The sequence below is a fragment of the Bos mutus genome, chromosome 3, assembly GCF_027580195.1.
Source record: "Bos mutus isolate GX-2022 chromosome 3, NWIPB_WYAK_1.1, whole genome shotgun sequence".
Classification (NCBI taxonomy): Eukaryota; Metazoa; Chordata; class Mammalia; order Artiodactyla; family Bovidae; genus Bos; species Bos mutus.
In genome coordinates, this window is record NC_091619.1 from 15,731,866 (window position 1) to 15,750,943 (window position 19,078).

The 19,078-nt window shown below is 41.3% G+C and overlaps 1 long non-coding RNA gene across 1 annotated transcript; it reads right to left on the reverse strand.

Moving 5' to 3' along the window:
- Positions 1–3,213: 3,213 nt before the first annotated feature.
- Positions 3,214–17,430, reverse strand: LOC138985789 (uncharacterized). The gene is made up of 3 exons (XR_011462749.1): positions 17,329–17,430; positions 13,951–14,056; positions 3,214–3,754 (listed from the first exon to the last, which is right to left on the reverse strand). It is a non-coding gene; the product is annotated as an uncharacterized lncRNA (long non-coding RNA).
- Positions 17,431–19,078: the final 1,648 nt, after the last annotated feature.

Here is a 19,078-nt window from a genome sequence, read left to right on the forward strand (position 1 = left end):
TGCAGATGACATGATCCTCTACATAGAAAACCCTAAAGACTCCACCAGAAAATTACTAGAGCTCATCAATGAATATAGTAAAGTTGCAGGATATAAAATCAACACACAGAAATCCCTTGCATTCCTATACACTAATAATGAGAAAATAGAAAGAGAAATTAAGGAAACAATTCCATTCACCATTGCAACGAAAAGAATAAAATACTTAGGAATATATCTACCTAAAGAATCTAAAGACCTATATATAGAAAACTATAAAACACTGGTGAAAGAAATCAAAGAAGACACTAATAGATGGAAAAATATACCATGTTCATGGATTGGAAGACTCAATATAGTGAAAATGAGTATACTACCCAAAGCAATCTATAGAGTCAATGCAATCCCTATCAAGCTACCAATGGTATTTTTCAGAGAACTAGAACAAATAATTTCACAATTTGTATGGAAATACAAAAAACCTCGAATAGCCAAAGCAATCTTAAGAAAGAAGAATGGGACTGGAGGAATCAACCTGCCTGACTTCAGGCTCTACTACAAAGCCACAGTCATCAAGACAGTATGGTACTGGCACAAAGACAGAAATATAGATCAATGGAACAAAATAGAAAGCCCAGACATACACCTATGGACACCTCATCTTTGACAAAGGAGGCAAGAATACATAATGGAGTAAAGACAATCTCTTTAACAAGTGGTGCTGGGAAAACTGGTCAACCACTTGTAAAAGAATGAAACTAGAACACTTTCTAACACCATACACAAAAATAAACTCAAAATGGATTAAAGATCTAAACTTAAGACCAGAAACTATAAAACTCCTACAGGAGAACATAGGCAAAACACTTTCCGACATACATCACAGAAGGATCCTCTATGACCCACCTCCCAGAATACTGGAAATAACAGCAAAAATAAACAAATGGGACCTAATTAAAATTAAAAGCTTCTGCACAACAAAGGAAACTATAAGCAAGGTGAAAAGACAGCCTTCAGAATGGGAGAAAATAATAGCAAATGAAGTAACTGACAAACAACTAATCTCAAAAATATACAAGCAACTCCTACAGTTCAATTCCAGAAAAATAAACGACCAAATCAAAAAATGGGCCAAAGAAATAAATAGACATTTCTCCAAAGAAGACATACAGATGGCTAACAAACACATGAAAAGATGCTCAACATCACTCATTATCAGAGAAATGGAAATCAAAACCACAATGAGGTACCTTCTCACGCAGGTCAGAATGGCTGCTATCCAAAAGTCTACAAGCAATAAACTGCTGGAGAGGGTGGTGGGAGGGTGCTGGGAGGGTGGTGGGCGAGTGCTGGGAGGGTGCTGGGAGGGGGCTGGGCGGGTGGTGGGAGGGGGCTGGGAGGGTGCTGGGCGAGTGTTGGGCGGATGGTGGGAGGGTGGTGGGAGGGTGGTGGGAGAAAGGGGAACCCTCTTACACTGTTGGTGGGAATGCAAACTAGTACAGCCACTATAGGGGACTGGAATGCAAAAGTAAGAAGTCAAGAAACACCTGGAGTAACAGGCAAATTTGGCCTTGGAATATGGAATGAAGCAGGGCAAAGGCTAATAGAGTTTTGCCAAGAAAATGCACTGGTCATAACAAACACCCTCTTCCAACAACACAAGAGAAGACTCTATACATGGACATCACCAGATGGTCAACACCAAAATCAGATTGGTTATATTCTTTGCAGCCAAAGATGGAGAAGCTCTATACAGTCAGCAAAAACAAGACCGGGAGCTGACTGTGACTCAGATCATGAACTCCTTATTGCCAAATTCAGACTGAAATTGAAGAGAGTAGGAAAAACCACTAGACCATTCAGGTATGACCTAAATCAAATCCCTTATGATTATACAGTGGAAGTGAGAAATAGATTTAAGGGCCTAGATCTGATAGATAGAGTGCCTGATGAACTATGGAATGAGGTTCGTGACATTGTACAGGAGACAGGGATCGAGACCATCCCCATGGAAAAGAAGTGCAAAAAAGCAAAATGGCTGTCTGGGGAGGCCTTACAAGTAGCTGTGAAAAGAAGAGAAGCGAAAAGCAAAGGAGAAAAGGAAAGATATAAGCATCTGAATGCAGAGTTCCAAAGAATAGCAAGAAGAGATAAGAAAGCCTTCTTCAGGGATCAATGCAAAGAAAACTGAACTGAACTGAACAGCCACTATGGAGAACAGTGTGGAGATTCCTTAAAAAACTGGAAATAGAACTGCCTTATGACCCAGCAATCCCACTGCTGGGCATATACACCAAGGAAACCAGAATCGAAAGAGACATGTGTACCCCAATGTTCATCGCAGCACTGTTTATAATAGCCAGGACATGGAAGCAATCTAGATGTCCATCAGCAGATGAATGGATAAGAAAGCTGTGGTACATATACACAATGGAGTATTACTCAGCCATTAAAAAGAATACATTTGAATCAGTTCTAATGAGGTGGATGAAACTGGAGCCTATTATACAGAGTGAAGTAAGCCAGAAAGAAAAACACCAACACAGTATCAGATCAGATCAGTCGCTCAGTCATGTCCAACTCTTTGTGACCCCATGAATCGCAACAGGCCAGGCCTCCCTGTCCACCAACTCCTGGAGTTCACTGAGACTCACGTCCATCGAGTCAGTGATGCCATCCAGCCATCTCATCCTCTGTCGTCCCCTTCTCCTCTTGCCCCCAATCCCTCCCAGCATCAGAGTCTTTTCCAATGAGTCAACTCTTCGCATGAGGTGGCCAAAGTACTGGAGTTTCAGCTTTAGCATCATTCCTTCCAAACAAATCCCAGGGCTGATCTCCTTCACAATGGACTGGTTGGATCTCCTTGCAGTCAGTCCAAGGGACTCTCAAGAGTCTTCTCCAACACCACAGTTCAAAAGCATCAATTCTTCGGCTCTCAGCCTTCTTCACAGTCCAACTCTCACATCCATACATGACCACAGGAAAAACCATAGCCTTGACTAGATGAACCTTTGTTGGCAAAGTAATGTCTCTGCTTTTGAATATGCTATCTAGGTTGGTCATAACTTTCCTTCCAAGGAGTAAGCATCTTTTAATTTCATAGCTGCAGTCACCATCTGCAGTGATTTTGGAGCCCAGAAAAATAAAGTCTGACACTGTTTCCACTGTTTCCCCATCTATTTCCCATGAAGTGATGGGACCAGATGCCATGATCTTCGTTTTCTGAATGTTGAGCTTTAAGCCAACTTTTTCACTCTCCACTTTCACTTTCATCAAGAGGCTTTTTAGTTCCTCTTCACTTTCTGCCATAAGGGTGGTGTCATCTGCATATCTGAGGTTATTGATATTTCTCCCGGCAATCTTGATTCCAGCTTGTACTTCTTCCAGTCCAGCGTTTCTCATGCTGTACTCTGCATATAAGTTAAATAAGCAGGGTGACAATATACAGCCTTGACATACTCCTTTTCCTATTTGGAACCAGTCTGTTGTTCCATGTCCAGTTCTAACTGTTGCTTCCTGACCTGCATACAGATTTCTCAAGAGGCAGGTCAGGTGGTCTGGTATTCCCATCTCTTTCAGAATTTTCCACAGTTTATTGTGATCCACACAGTCAAAGGCTTTGGCATAGTCAATAAAGCAGAACTAGATGTTTTTCTGGAACTCTCTTGCTTTTTCCATGATCCAGCGGATGTTGGCAATTTGATCTCTGGTTCCTCTGCCTTTTCTAAAACCAGCTTGAACATGAGGAAGTTCACGGTTCACATATTGCTGAAGCCTGTAGAATTTAGAAAGATGGTAATGATAACCTTGTATATGAGACAGCAAAGAGACCCAGATATATAGAACAGTCTTTTGGACTCTGTTGGAGAGGGATAGGGTGGGATGATTTGGGAGAATGACATTAAAACATGTATTATATCATATATGAAACAAATCGCCAGTCCAGGTTCAGTGCATGATACTGGATGCTTAGGGCTGGTGCACTGGGACAACCCAGAGGGATGGTACAGGGAGGGAGGTGGGAGGGGGGGTTCAGGATGGGGAACACGTGTATACCCATGGCAGATTCATGTTGATGTATGGCAAAACCAATACAATATTGTAAAGTAATTAACCTCCAATTAAAATAAATAAATTTATATTTTAAAAAAATAATATTATGTGTTAAATGTACCTAAATGCTTCATACATTGCCTGACATATAGAAAGTGCTTGATAGATTGAGCAATACTTTTTTTTTTTTTTTACTATTTTTGATCTAATAGGTATATGTGAACTCTACACACTTTGGAAAATACACATATTTTAAGCACCTACAAAATATTTATAAAAGCTAACCAAAGATAATTAAAACTGTAATAGACACATCTTTGATGATAATGCTATAGAGCTAGAAATTGATAATAGATGATTATGTCAAAGATATTTGAGATTTTTTAAGCACTCAAAATAACTCAGTTTAAGAAAAAAACATGTAACTACAATTAAGATTACATTTAAAAATAACAATAAAAAGACAACAAATATTAAAATCTATAGCTACAGCCTTAAGCACTTTATTTACTTAACAATAAAAAATGAATAAACTAACCATTTAATTCAATAAACTAAAAAATTAAGACACAAAACAAACAAAAAAAAGCAGGAAGACGGAAAATACAAAGAAATAAGTAGAAATCCATGACTAGAAGACAGAATAGCCAATTAATTAATAAGTGAAAGAATCCAAGATATTTGGAAGATCATTACAATAATTAAGAAAGAAAAAAGATAATATACATTTGACAAAATCAAAAACATTGGTACAAATATAGAAGAAGAGAGATGAGTTGTAACAACTTTATTCTTAAAAAGATAGAATAAGAAAAGAAAGGAGAGAGAGAGGGAAGAAAGGGAAAGAAAGCCTGGGTGGGGGTGGGGTGGTGGATGATTTCTCTGGGAAAACTGATTCCCAAAGAGGTATAACCATAGAAAAAAATTAGAAGATTGTCAAATAATCACACTCTCAGAAGCTCCAGGCAAAACTGTTTTTCAGGTGAATATTTTCAAACAATCATGGAATAATAATTCCCACATGATTTAAACCATATCAGAGAATACAAACATGAAGGGCACTTTATAATTTTTTTCAAAGGTAGCATAACCCCAAAAACAAAACCCCAAAGCCCCCTGAAAACTACAAATTTATAAATACAAAAATTTCTGAATAAAATTCTAGCCAAGAGCAGTTTTCCTTTGCACTTGGATGCCATGAAAGAATAATACACGCCGTCAGGTAAAATTCACTTCAGGAAGGCACATATGTGATGGGATATTATATATATTAATATTAACATATACCTTAATATACATATGTTAAGGTTTCTACCTAAGAAATTTAAGAGAATGGATTGAAAAACCATTAGATCTAAAGTTTAGTAACACATTACAGAGTAAACATACCAAAAAAACCCCATCAACTTTATAATAACAATAACATGATACCCTTAGGGGTAAATCATGTGAAATGTGTCTGTAATATAAAACTGTCCTAAAGCAGATCAACTCCAATACATGAAGACTTGTTTTGTTCTTGGATGGGAGGCCTCATTGTTAAAAGATACCAATTATCTCCTTATAAGTTTAAACCTTGAAAAGGAACTGTACAAAAATAATATAATATACTTTTAGAACTATATAAAAGTGAGTTAATATTTGTCAGGAAATAGGCAAATCAAACCAGTGAATCTGAAAGGAGTTTAACACTGAATATTCATTGGAAGGAATGCCGCTGAAGCTCCAATACTTCGGCCACCTGACGTGAAGAGCCGCCTCATTGGAAAAGACCCTGATGCTGGAAAAGATTGAGAGCAGGAAGAGAAGGGGGTGAAAGAGGATGAGATGGTTGGATGACATCACAAGTTCAAGGGACATGAGTTTGAGCAAACTGAGGGAGACAGTGAAGGACAGGGAAGCTTGGTGTTCTGCAGTCCGTGGGGTCACAAAGAGTCAGACACGACCGAGCAACTTAACAATAACTAGACCAGAGCTTCCACAGGGGTGAAGACTGTCCCTATCTTATTCTTTACCCATACCCACCTAGGCAATTACAGACACTCATTCAGTATCATTACTCTAATGAATGAACTCTAACTTCTCTCCCTATTCCTGCTGCCCAAACCCTCCTCCAGCTGCTCCATGGAGTCTTTGCCTTCACCCAGCTCAACCTGCTCACCCATGATATATTGCTAGTCAGCAGCTCAGCAGCAGCTCCTTAAACGGAGAAGGCAATGGCAACCCACTCCAGTACTCTTGCCTGGAAAATCCCATGGACGGAGGAGCCTGGTAGGCTGCAGTCCATGGGGTCGCTTAGAGTCGGACACGACTGAAGCGACTTGCAGCAGCAGCAGCTCCTTAAAAGCCTTCTAGAAAGGACCCCATCTGGGAGGCGTGTGGGCCTCAAATTTTCAAGCCTGGGGCTTGTGCGCCACCCAGTGGTGACTGACTGCAATGTTGCGAGTATCATCATCAGTCAATAGGAAATGCAGAAAGGACCTCTCGCTTCACCGCCCTGGCCCTGGGCTGGCAGGGAGAGATGACATCGTGTGTCCCTTATTGGAATTGCAAACAGACAAAAGATTCTCACTTTCCATTCACCTGTAACTGAGGTTGTAGGCCAGACAGTGCTTCATGGTTCTTAAACACAGATCCTTTAAGGATAAGTATTCCTGCTACATTCCTTTATTCTAAGATATTGTGGGTTCTAAGAGGCACCACTGGTTTAAAAGCAGCATTTTTGTTGGGGGTTAGGGGGAGCATTATATTAAATGTGCATTTCAATTCTAAAACACGTGAATTTCAGCGATATTGTAACATATGAATAAATGTAGAATGTGGCAGACATCTACAATATCTCTTGATAGGAAGAGTGATGTCCACTACAGGCTTTGTGTTCATTTCAGCATCTAGGATTCTGTTCATGATCACAGCCAGCTCTGGAGGGCAAGTGTTTCAAAAATCACTACCCAGAGGAGTCCCTCTGTCAGCCATCTGTTGAAAAATGAAGAAAACTATATGGAGGGACAGACCAAGACAGAACTACAAAAATGACTTCTGCCAGTGGAGTTGTGCAGTGCTAACTGACAGTTACTCATCTGTTAAGGACCACAGCTGCAGACTGAGAACTGCCTTACCAACTCCCATCCTGCAACTTGCTGAGCCCTGCAACTTGTTAAGCAGGTAAGTTTAGAGCTAGAAATGAACACCCCACCCCATCCCACCCTCTGGGTGGGTACAGGCTCAGGAATGTGAGTTAAAAGGGAGGGAGTGTTACTATAATATCAAAATATCTCTTTGAAGTAGAGTTGTTGAGAAAAATGTCTTGACGTGAGTTCAGGATGGAAGGCGAGTTCTAGAGGGTCCACCTAAGTGATAAAAGATGACTGATAAACTGATGGTCATGAAAAGAGAAATCTGGGTTTTTTTCCAAGAGGGAAGCAGAAAAGATGGAGGAGCCCACAGGTGTGAGGTGTGATATATCCTTTTTCAGGACCCCCAAATTTAAACAAAATCACAGATGCTGGTGTGGATGGTTTTTTGGTGCAAATGTAAAAAGAGGTTGAATTATCTGTGTCAAAGAAGCAGAAAGCCAATAAAGGTAGGAGGCAGCCATGAGAATACAAGCCATGGGGATACACAGAGGTCACCCAGAAGACCTGGAATTTCTGCTGGCCAAAGTTTAGTGTGGGGATGGTTCTAGTTAATTTCATTCAGTCCTGAGAGTCAGACCATTTCTAGCTGACCTATGGGCAATACAAGTCAAGGGCTTCTGCAAACCTCTGTCCTCGACTCTGTATCTTTAAGCCAAGCTGACCTTCCCATTGACCTAGTCACCAACAGCACCAAGAAAACACAGAACAGCACCCCTGAAATTAATTAATAGGCATGGCTAGAACCCCCTCAGGCTTCACAGATGACGCTAGTGGTAAACAACCCACCTGCCAATGCAGGAAATGTAAGAGATGTGCGTTCAATTCCTGGGTCAGGAAGATCCCCCAGAGGGGGACATGGCAACCCACTCCAGTATTCTTGCCTGGAGAATCCCACAGACAGAGGAGTCTGGCGGGCTACAGTTCACAGGGTCGCAAAGAGTTGGATACGACTGAAGCAACTTAGCATGCACACACAGAACCCCCTCACTGCTTCCATTCTGATCCAGGAACCCGTGTCTGTTGCACTTCAGCTTGATGTCCTAATTTCAAACCTGCCCCTGTCGCTTAGTCTCGGTGTAGTATGTTTCTCAGCTATGACTCCTACCAACCCAAATTCAACCCTCTGATTCATTCTCTAGTATAGCTGATTCATATCTAGTGTAGCTTAAACCACTTTACCTTGAGGGAAATCTAACCCCCAAGACCCCCATGAAGTGGAGAAGGGAGTTATGACTGCACATGTTATTCCAGTAGGTCACACCAAAGATTCTCATGTGGGATCTGGGACCACCTACATCCTAAGCCCCTAACTGATAAGTGAGACTTCTTAAGATGCTTAAGATGCAGACTCATGACCTCCTGAATTACAATCTCTGAATGTGCAGCCCAAGCATCTGAATCATCAGCAAGCTCCAAAGGTAAGTCTTATGTACACTGAAGTCTGAGAACCACCCTCCCAAACAAATGTTATATACTTAAGTGGAGACACTGTCACAGTTGTGAATGCTCTTGGCTAGCTAGACACTCCAATCAAATAGACTCCAGTTACACCATGCAGCCATTAGAAATGAGGAGGCAGATTATTCAGTGATATGAAAAGGTATTTACAATGTCATTGCTGCTGTTCAGTCGCCAAGTCAAGTCTGACTCTTTGTGACCTCATGGACTATAGCATGCCAGGCTCCCCTGTCCTTCATTATCTCCCCAAGTTTGCTCAGATTCGTGTCCATTGAGTTGGTGATGCTATCTAATCATCTCTTCCTCTGCTGTGCCCCTTTCCTTTTGCCTTCCATCTTTCCTAGCATCAAGGTCTTTTCCAGTGAGTAGACTCTTTACATTAGGTCGCCAAAGTATTAGAGCTTCAGCTTCAGCATCAGACCTTCCAATGAATATTCAGGGTTGATTTCCTTTAGGATTCACTGGCTTGATCTCCTTGCAGTCCAAGGGACTCTCAAGAGTCATCTCCAGCACCACAATTCAAAAGCATCAATTGTTTAATGCTCAGCTTTCTTTATGATCCAACTCTCATATCCGTAAATGACTATTGCAAAAACCAGAGCTTTGACTATACAGACTTCTGTCAGCAAAGTGATGTCTCTGCTTTTTAATACTCTATCTAGGTTTGTCATAGCTTTCTTTTCAAGGAGCAAGCATCTTTGAAGTACATGGCTACAGTCACCATCCACAGTGATTTTGGAGCTCAAGAAAATAAATGTCACGGCTTCAACTTTTTCCCCTTCTATCTGCCATGAAGTGATGGGACAGATGCCATGATCTCAGTTTTATGTATGTTGAGCATCAAGCCAGCTTTGTCACTCTCCTCTTTCACATTCATCAAGAGGCTCTTTTGTTGCTTTTCACTTTCTGCCATTAGAGTGGTATCATCTGCATATCTGAGGTTATTGATATTTTTCCCAGCAATCTTGATGCCAGCTTGTGATCCATCCAGCCTGGCCGTTTCACATGATATACTCTGCATATAGGGCTTCCCTAGTGGCTCAGTGGTAAAGAATCTGCCTGCCACTGTAGAAGACACAGGTTCAATTCCTGGGTCAGGAAGATCCCCTGGAGAAGGAAATGGCAACCCACTTCAATATTCTTGCTGGAGAATCCCATGGACAGAGGAGCCTGGCAGGCTGCAGTCTATGGGGTTGCAAAGAGTTGGACACAACTTAGTGACTGAACAACAATAACACTCTACATATAAGTTAAATAAGCAGGGAGACAATATACAGCCTTGTCATACTCCTTTCCCAATTTGGAACCAGTCAGTTGTTCCATGTCTGGTTCTAACTGTAGCTTCTTGACCCGCATACAGATTTCTCAGGAGACAGGTAAGGTAGTCTGGCCCTTCCATTTCTAAGAATTTTCCACAGTTTGTTGTGATCCACACAGTCACGGGCTTTAGCGTAGTCAATGAAGCAGAGGTAGATGTTTTTCTGGAGCTCTCTTGCTTTCTCTATGAGCCAACGAATGCTGGCAATTTGATCTCTGGTTCCTTTGACACTTCAAAATCCAGGTTGTACATCTAGAAATTCTCAGTTCACATACTACTGAGGCCTAGCCTGAAGGATTTTAAGCATAACTTTGTTAGCATATGAAATGAGAACAGTTATACAGTAGTTTGAACATTCGTTGACACTCCCTTTCTTTGGCATTGGAATGAAAAAACCTTTTCCGGTCCTGTGGCCACTGCTGAGTTTCCCAAATTTGCTGACATATTGAGCGCAGCACTTTAACAGCATCATCTTTTAGGATTTTTAAGTAGCTCAACTGGAATTCCATCACCTCTACTACCTTTGTTGGTAGTAATGCTTCTTAAGCCCACTTGACTTTATACTCAGGATGTCTGGCTCTACGTGAGTGATCACATAATCGTGGTTATCCAGGTCATTAAGACCTTTTCTGTATAGTTGTTCTGTGTATTCTTGCTACCTTTTCTTAATATCTTCTGCTTCTGTTAGGTCCTTACCATTTCTGCCCTTTAAGGTGCCCATTCTTGCATAATATGGTCTCCTAATCTCCAATTTTCTTGAAAAGGTCTCTAGTCTTTCTCATTCTATTGCTTTCCTCTATTTCTTTGCATTGTTCTATTTCTTTGCCTTCTTATCTCTGCTTGCTATCTCTGGAACTCTGCATTCAGTTGGGTATATCTTTCCCTTTCTCCCCTGCCTTTCACTTATTTCTCAGCAATTTGTAAAGCTTCCTCAAACAACCACTTTGCATTCTTGCATTTCTTTTTCTTGGGGATGGTTTCATCACTGCCTCTTATATAATGTTACAAAACTCCATCCATAGTTCTTCAGGCACTCTGTCTACCAGATCTAATCCCTTGAATCCATTCATCACCTCCACTGTATAATTATAAGGGATTTGATTTAGGTCATACCTGAATGACCTAGTGATTTTCCCTACTTTCCTCAATTTAAACCTGAATTTTTCAATAAGGAGCTCATGATCTGAGCCAGTCGGCTCCAAGTCTTATCTTTACTGACTATATAGAGCTTCTCCATCTTTGGCTGCTAAGAACATAATCTGATTTCAGTGGTGACCATCTGGTGATGTCCATGTGTAGAGCCATCTCTTGTGTTGCTGGAAAAGGGTGTTTGCTACGATCAGAGTGTTCTCTTGACAAAATTCTGTTATCCTTTGCCCTGCTTCATGTTGTACTCCAAGGCCAAACTTGTCTGTTATTCGGGGTATCTTTTGACTTCCTATTTTTGCATTCCAATCCCCTATGATGAAAAGGACAACTTTTTTTTGATGTGCAGATGGTGACTGTAGCCATGAAATTAAAAGATGCTTGCTCCTTAGAAGAAAAGCTATGAACAACATAGAGAGCATATTAAAAAACAGAGACATTATTTTGCCGACAAAGGTCTGACGAGTCAAAGCTATGGCTTTTCCAGTAGTCGTGTACGGATGTGAGAGTTGGACTATAAAGAAAGCTGAGCACTGAAGAATTGATGCTTTTGCACTGTGGTGTTGGAGAAGACTTTTGAGAGTCCCTTGGACTGCAAGGAGATCAAACCACTCAATCCTAAAGGAAAACAATCCTGAATGCTCATTGGAAGGACTGATGTTGAAGCTGAAGCACCAATACTTTGGCCACCTGATGCGAAGAACTGACTCACTGGAAAAGACCCTAATGTTGGGAAAGATTGAAGGCGGGAGGAGAAGGGGATGACAGAGGATGAGATGGTTGGATGATATCACCGACTCGATGGATATGAGCAAGGTCTGGGAGTTGGTGATGGACAGGGAAGCCTGGCGTGCTGCAGTCCATGGGGTCACAAAGAGTCAGACACAACTGAGCAATTGAACAGAACTAGATGGTGTTGTAGATCTTCGTAAGACAGGTTAACTTCAGCTTCTTCAGCATCAGTGGTTGAGGCACAGACTTCAATTACTGTGATATTGAATGGTTTGCCTTGAAAACAAACCAAGATCACCCTGTCATTTTTAAGGCTGCACTCAAATACTGCATTTTGAACTCTTTTGTTGACTATGAGGGCTAGTCCATTTCTTTTAAGGGATTCTTGCCCACCATAGTAGATGTAACGGTCATCTGAATTAAATTCACCCATTTCCTGTCCTTTTTACTTCCCTTTCACTGATTCTTAAGATGTCAATGTTCAATCTTGCCATCTCCTGCATTTACCTTGATTCACAGAATTAACATTCCAGATTCCTATGCACTATTGTTCTTCACAGCATCAGACTTTACTTTTACCACCAGACACATCCACAACTGAGTGTCATTTCCACTTCTGCCTAGCCACTTCATTCTTTCTGGAGCTATTAGTAATTGCCCTTCACTATTCCCCAGTACCATACTGGACACCTTCTGACCTCGGGGACTCATCTTCCAATGTCATATCTTTTTGCCTTTTCATACTGTCCATGGATCCCCTTCATGGATCACAGCCTTGTCATGGCAAAGGGGTTTGTGTAACTCAAGCTGTGAGCCATGCCATGCAGGGCCACTCAAGACAGATGGGTCATAGAGAAGAGTTCTAACAAACATGATCCACTGGAGGAGGAAATGCCAACCCGTTCCAGTATTCTTGCCTAGAGAACTCTATGGACTATATTTACAATGCATAGTCACATTAAAACAATCAAGTGTTATCCCACACCTGTGTGAAATAGCAATGTTTGCATGTTATGCATAGAACACAAGTTGAGAAGAATACACACTGAAAAATTAACCTGGATGATAGAATTGTATGTGTTTCCTCTCTCACTCACTCCTTCACTCCCTCTTTTTTTTTTTTTTTTTTTTTTTTGCTATCTGCAATTTCAATATTTTTGCAACAGGTACCAAAGTACACATGCATGAGATCTCTGTGAGAACAGGAACTTTGTTTTGTTCCCTGTAAATCTTTGTGCCCTAGAAAAGACTCTGGCATGGGAAGGTCCTTGATATGTACGTGCTGAATAAATAAGTAATAAAGAGAAATTAACTTTTAAAGAAATTCCAAATATGACCTAACTTAATCAACCTTGAATACAGATATGATTTCTGATACCAAGTTCAGTTCAGTCAGTTCAGTCGCTCAGTCATGTCCAACTCTTTGCAACCCCATGAATTGCAGCACACCAGGCCTCCCTGTCCATCACCATCTCCCGGAGTTCACTCAAACTCACGTCCATCGAGTCGGTGATGCCATCCAGCCATCTCATCCTCTGTCATCCCCTTCTCCTCCTGCCCACAATCCCTCCGATACCAGGTTACTATACTATAAATAAATGGCTTTGTCTGAGGGTGTTTGCTGTGTGCTGGGTGAATTCACAATTAAACAGTGATGTTGCTTTATATTTGTAGTTGACACTTTGAATGAACACATATTCCATTTATGAAGTAGTGTGGATAGCATTTGTCATTTAAGAGAACAGATCCACAATGTCACATGCCTCAATGGGCAGGCCACGTGAAACAAGCACAGAAACAGGCCCGCGGGATTTGGTCATTGGAAGGCCTTTTTCAAGAAGTACAGTAGCATGATGATAACAAAGCCAAATTTCATAAATTTGAGAAAATGAATGGAGCTGAGAGAGAGCAGATATTGCATGAAAACCACTCACATATGGACATGTAATCAAGAAATAAAGAGAAGAGAGTAGGGACGCCAGTTATTAAGTTGGTGTCTGTTGACATCAAAACTACTCTTCTGCACACTTTGGGGAGTCAGGCCTGGGTCTCTACTTTGCAGCTGAATCCCAGTTACCTCTGCCAATGGAGATCTTAGAAGGAGACCAGAGGAGGAGAGGAACTTACTTCTATCCGTGGTTTCCGGGTCCCCATAGCATTATGCCAGCTTCATTTCTTCACCTGGCAGGATGGTTTCCCCACAAAGGAACTCCATATTCGCAACTGAGAAGCCCTGCAGAAGGAATATGAACTAGTTTGGGTGTTGTTCCCCAAAGGCAGCTGAATCCAGTGTGCAGTTTTTCCAACCTCACAGAACCAGCAAGAAGCACCCCTTCTCAGAGGCTTAAGTCTCAGAGCCCCTCCTCCAACCTTCTGATATTTTCAACCTCTCCCCTTGGAAGTTAGCTGTGGGGGTAACTAGTTGCTGGTTCCTGAAACTGCTACTCTCATATACCCTAGAGTTCTCTTTACTCTTTAAGTTACCTAGTTAATGAGTCTCTCTGTTGAATTCTTTCTGTTAAAATAACTGATATGTAACAAACAATCCAATCAAAAAATGAGCAGAACTAAATAAATATTTTTCCAAAGAAGACATACAGATGGCCAATAACACATAAAAAGATGCTCAACATCATCAATTATTAGAGAAATGCTGATCAAAACTACAATGTATCACCTCATACCAGTCAGAACGGCCACCATGAAAAAGTCAACAAATAATAAGTGCTGGAGAGGTTATGGAGAACAGGGAACCCTCCTACACTGTTGGTGGGAATGTAAATTGGTGCAGCCAGTATGGGGAACAGTATGGGAGTTTCTTAAAAAGCTAAAAATAGAGTTACCATATGACCCCGCAATCCCATTCTTGGATATATACCCAGAAAAGATGAAAACTCTAATTCAAAAAGATACATGCACCCCAGTGTTCATAGCAGCACTATTTACAATGGCCAAGACAAAGAAACAACCTAAGAATTCACTGACAGATGAATGGATAAAGAAGATGCGGTACAAATACACAATGGGATACTACTCAGTCATACAAAGAATGAAATAATGCGGCAATATGGATGGACCTAGAAATTATCACACTAAGTGAAGTAAGTCAGACACAGAAAGACAAATATCATATGATATCACTTGTGCATAGAATCTTTAAAAATAACACAAGTGAACTTTTTTGCAAAACAGAACAGACTCACAAATATATGGTTACCAAAGAAGAAGGGGGTTTGATAAATTAGGAGTTTGGGATTGACAGATAATACAACAAGGACCTACTATATATCACAAAAAACTATATTCAAATCTTATAATAACCTATAATGGAAAAAAAATCTGCTGTATACCTGAAATTACCACAACATTATAAATCAACTGCACTTCAATTAAAAAAAAAAATAGTAGCAGGTGTATTTTTATCTGCTGCCTGATACATAGGAGATAATGGTTTTGTAATATATACTGACAAAGCTAGAGTATATGTATAGACTATGATAATGGAGCCTGTAGGGAGAGGAATCAAAGACACAGAAAAGAGGAGAAAACTATGGCCAAAGTCAGAGAGTATACTAAAGAGGCAGGGTCAATCAAGGGCAGGAGGGGTGCTAGCCTAGAAGTGAAGAGGGGTAAAGAGGTGAGGTTGGGTGTGGAGGAAGATATGTTTGTGGATGGCAGAAGTGGAGGAAACTGTGCCTAAGAGCCTTGTTTTTCTCCCAGAATTAGGAGGAAAACCCCTCTGTAGGGGTGGGAGGATGAGAGGAGAGAAGCATCATCAAATGTGGAGACGTCCCTGAGGATAATGAGGAAATTTACTAATCAAAGACAAGCAAAGTAATTGATACGAATACAGGCTGAAGTGGGAAGAACAGGATCCATGACTCCTTGCCCTTCCTCACTGTGCCCAGCCACGGCTGAGGGGGTGCAACGAGGATACGATGAAGGTCATGAGGGTGCTGTGGGACAGACAACCACTTCAAGACACAACTGAAGCTGAGACTTCCCTGGCGGTCCAGGGGCTAAGACTGTGCGTTCCCAATGCAGGGATCCTGGGTTCAATCCTTGGTCGGGGAACTAGATCACACAAGCCACTACTGAGAGTTTGCATATCACAGCTAAAGATCCCGCTTGCTGCAGCTAAGACCCAGTGCAGCCAAATAAATACATATTAAAGCAAAAAACAAAACAAACACATGACTGAATGGAAACGAGACTGGCGTTGACTGAATTGCTCAGGTAGTCCATGGAGTTGGCCTGGGAGGTCAGGAAAAGAGGCCTAAATGTATTTGACAGACAAGAGAGGTGAGAGGGTCAGGGACTCCATGAGACAAAAGCAGATAAGGAGGTGAGGCCCATCTCAGCTCTCGTAAGACCACGGTGTTGGCATCTGAACTAATGACACTTGCCACCCTGGAAAGAGGACCATTTCTCCTCTACATACATGGTTGATTTCTTCCCCAACAAAACCTCCAGATACTGGGAAAATAAAAGGAAATTATGTCAGACAAATACTTGGTTTTGTTGTAAGCTCTAAAAGAAACGTACACTTTACATTTTGACTTTCCTTTTCAGCAGCTCTATTTGCAAAGATTTCTTATTCTTTCCTAGAGTTCATCTAAAGAACAAAGGGAAGACTGAATGACTTTTTTTTTAAATAAAACTCATTGTGTCTTCTAATTACCATATGGGTCCATTGGACTATTTTAGAAATTAAGCTATATTTTGGATTCCCAGGTGGTTCAGTGGTAAAGAATGCACTTGCCAATTCTGGAGACACAGGAGACACAGGAGACACAGGTTCGATTCCTGGGTTAGGAAGATCCCCTGGAGGAGGAAATGGCAACCCACTCCAGTATTCTTGCTAGGAAAATCCCATGGACAAAGGGGCCTGGCAGGCTACAGTCTGGTTGGACATGACTGAGCACACACACATAAGCTACATTTTGAGGTCTTAGTGATCACATTTTTTCTCTATCATGAAACATCTCAAGATATGAGAAAACAGGAATGACAGGAACACTAAGAAAATACCACAAGGGTGAAACAAATCATTGTGACAGCATCTGTAACAAACTTCAGTTTTCACAGGCAGTACCCAAAGCATTGCATCATCTCCCAAAAAGTTATTTTTGAAAGTTTCTCTGTATGCTGTTGATTTGTTTTTAGCTTTTCTTGAGCACAGCTGAAAAGTTAGAATTTTTCATTTTGTTCACCTAGTGGCAAAGAGGAGAAAATTGGCAAAAGAACAAGTCTCACAACTATCACATGAATTAAAAAATAAATGTGAAGACACCCACAGCAAACTCTCTAATGACCACAGCAAAATTGATCGTATAAGTGATCGCATAAATTGATCATATAAACTGATCACAATCAATTTTTTACTGTAATTGATCATAATCTCAGACTTTGCATCTTCAGATGACAATATTCCCCATGAATTTACTCAAGCTCAGGGATCAATGCCTGGGAGAGCAAGATATGGTCTTATTGAGATACTGTTACCTCACTGGTTACCAGGATTTATTCTGCTGCTCTGGCTGGATAGTGGGGTGCTGCCTGCCCTCCTCACATCTTGGTGTCTGCCTCTCCCAAAGCTGAATGCTGGGTAGTGGAATATGGCATTCCCTGAGAGTAAAGACCATTATTTCATACAAGGAATACAAGTAGCAATCCTTCCTCCAAATAAGCTTGCAGGAATCAATAAGTGAAGAACGTTTCTAAGAGCAAAGAGAAATATAGTATTTTCATCCAGCTAGTTACTCAACAGGAAGAACTGTGTCACACAATATTATGCATGAACCTTACTCAACCATTTTACTAAAAAGACACGTGACATTACCCTTTCACCTCATATTTATGCACTAAAATTTACTTGATATATTTTCCATATTGATGCTGAAGGCAGGTGCATATACCAAGGCAACTGGAAAGAAATAGTTGATACAGGAATAAAAAACATTCATTGGATTGATCATTTGGTATTTACAAATATAAAAATGAAAATATTTTGCAATTATGGAATAAAAATGATATATATATGTGCCTACGTATGTGTGTGCAAATGTATACACACATCAAACATATACACACATACAAATATATATGTGTATCTTCAAATCCAGGAAAATAGGGAATAGATGAGTTTGCTATATCTAATAAAGTTATTTTTACTATTTTCTTATTCTTCTATAAATTATAAAATGATTCAAAAGATAGATAGACCACTCTGGACCCAGATGGTAAATGGTGATAATTATTTCTCCTGGTATACTACAGGTTTAAGGCCTCATGTGATTCCTATATAGACAGCTTCTAGTTGAAACCTGTAATGAATTAGGTGTGTCCATGAAATGAATTAGGTATGTCTGCCCCACCCTCCCATCACTAGCTCTGCAACCCAGGGTAACTCCAGCCCCGGCGTCCCGCCCTGCAGTCACAGGGCTGCCACCTTCTGAGACTGTGAACAATGAAGGCGGATGGACAGCATGAGGTACCACACCAGCATTTCTTTCTGGCAACGTCTGGGGCAGGACTTCCTGGCATTTTTATAGCCTCCAAGTATTTGTGACAACAGGTGGTACTCACATCTCTAAATTATTACCGTTCTGGCTACCAAGGTGTCCCAAGTCAGGAAATCAAGTGGAGCCTGACAGAGCCCAACACCCCAACGTTTGGGACCACTGAGCCCATTGCTGCCCCACTCAGGGCCACCCCACCCCCCACCACCCAACCCCCATCCACCCACAAGCTCTCCAGAGAGAGTAAGAAAACTGCAACTCAGACATTACATGCTCCTGAGTCACTTCCTGGGTAGCGGCTCTGGGCCTCTCTCCTGCCCCAGGCCCCAAATCCTGCATGAGCAAACGTAATTTTTTCCACTCGGACCATCGAAACCACCACAGTTTCCGGTTCACAGCTAGACCTCTTACTGATCAGCTTGGCTTCGAAGGGAGAGACACAGCAGCAGGTCTCCTCCGTAGAGAATAAAATCAGGAGACAGAGTGCTCCTCTCAGCTCCTGATTTATGGGACCAGAACAGGAGGCGCTCGCAGGCACTCGGCCCGGCTTTGCCCAACCCCCCTCGCTTCCTCCCGCCCCTTCCCCACCCCAGGCCTACTCTGTTCTTTGCTGCACGTACCTAGCACAGGGTATAGGCTCAATAAATATTTACTGACTAAACAATCTTTCCATCCCCACAATCTGAGCCTGTTTAACAGAGTTTCTTTCCTGTTTTAAGTTGGCCACTGAAAAA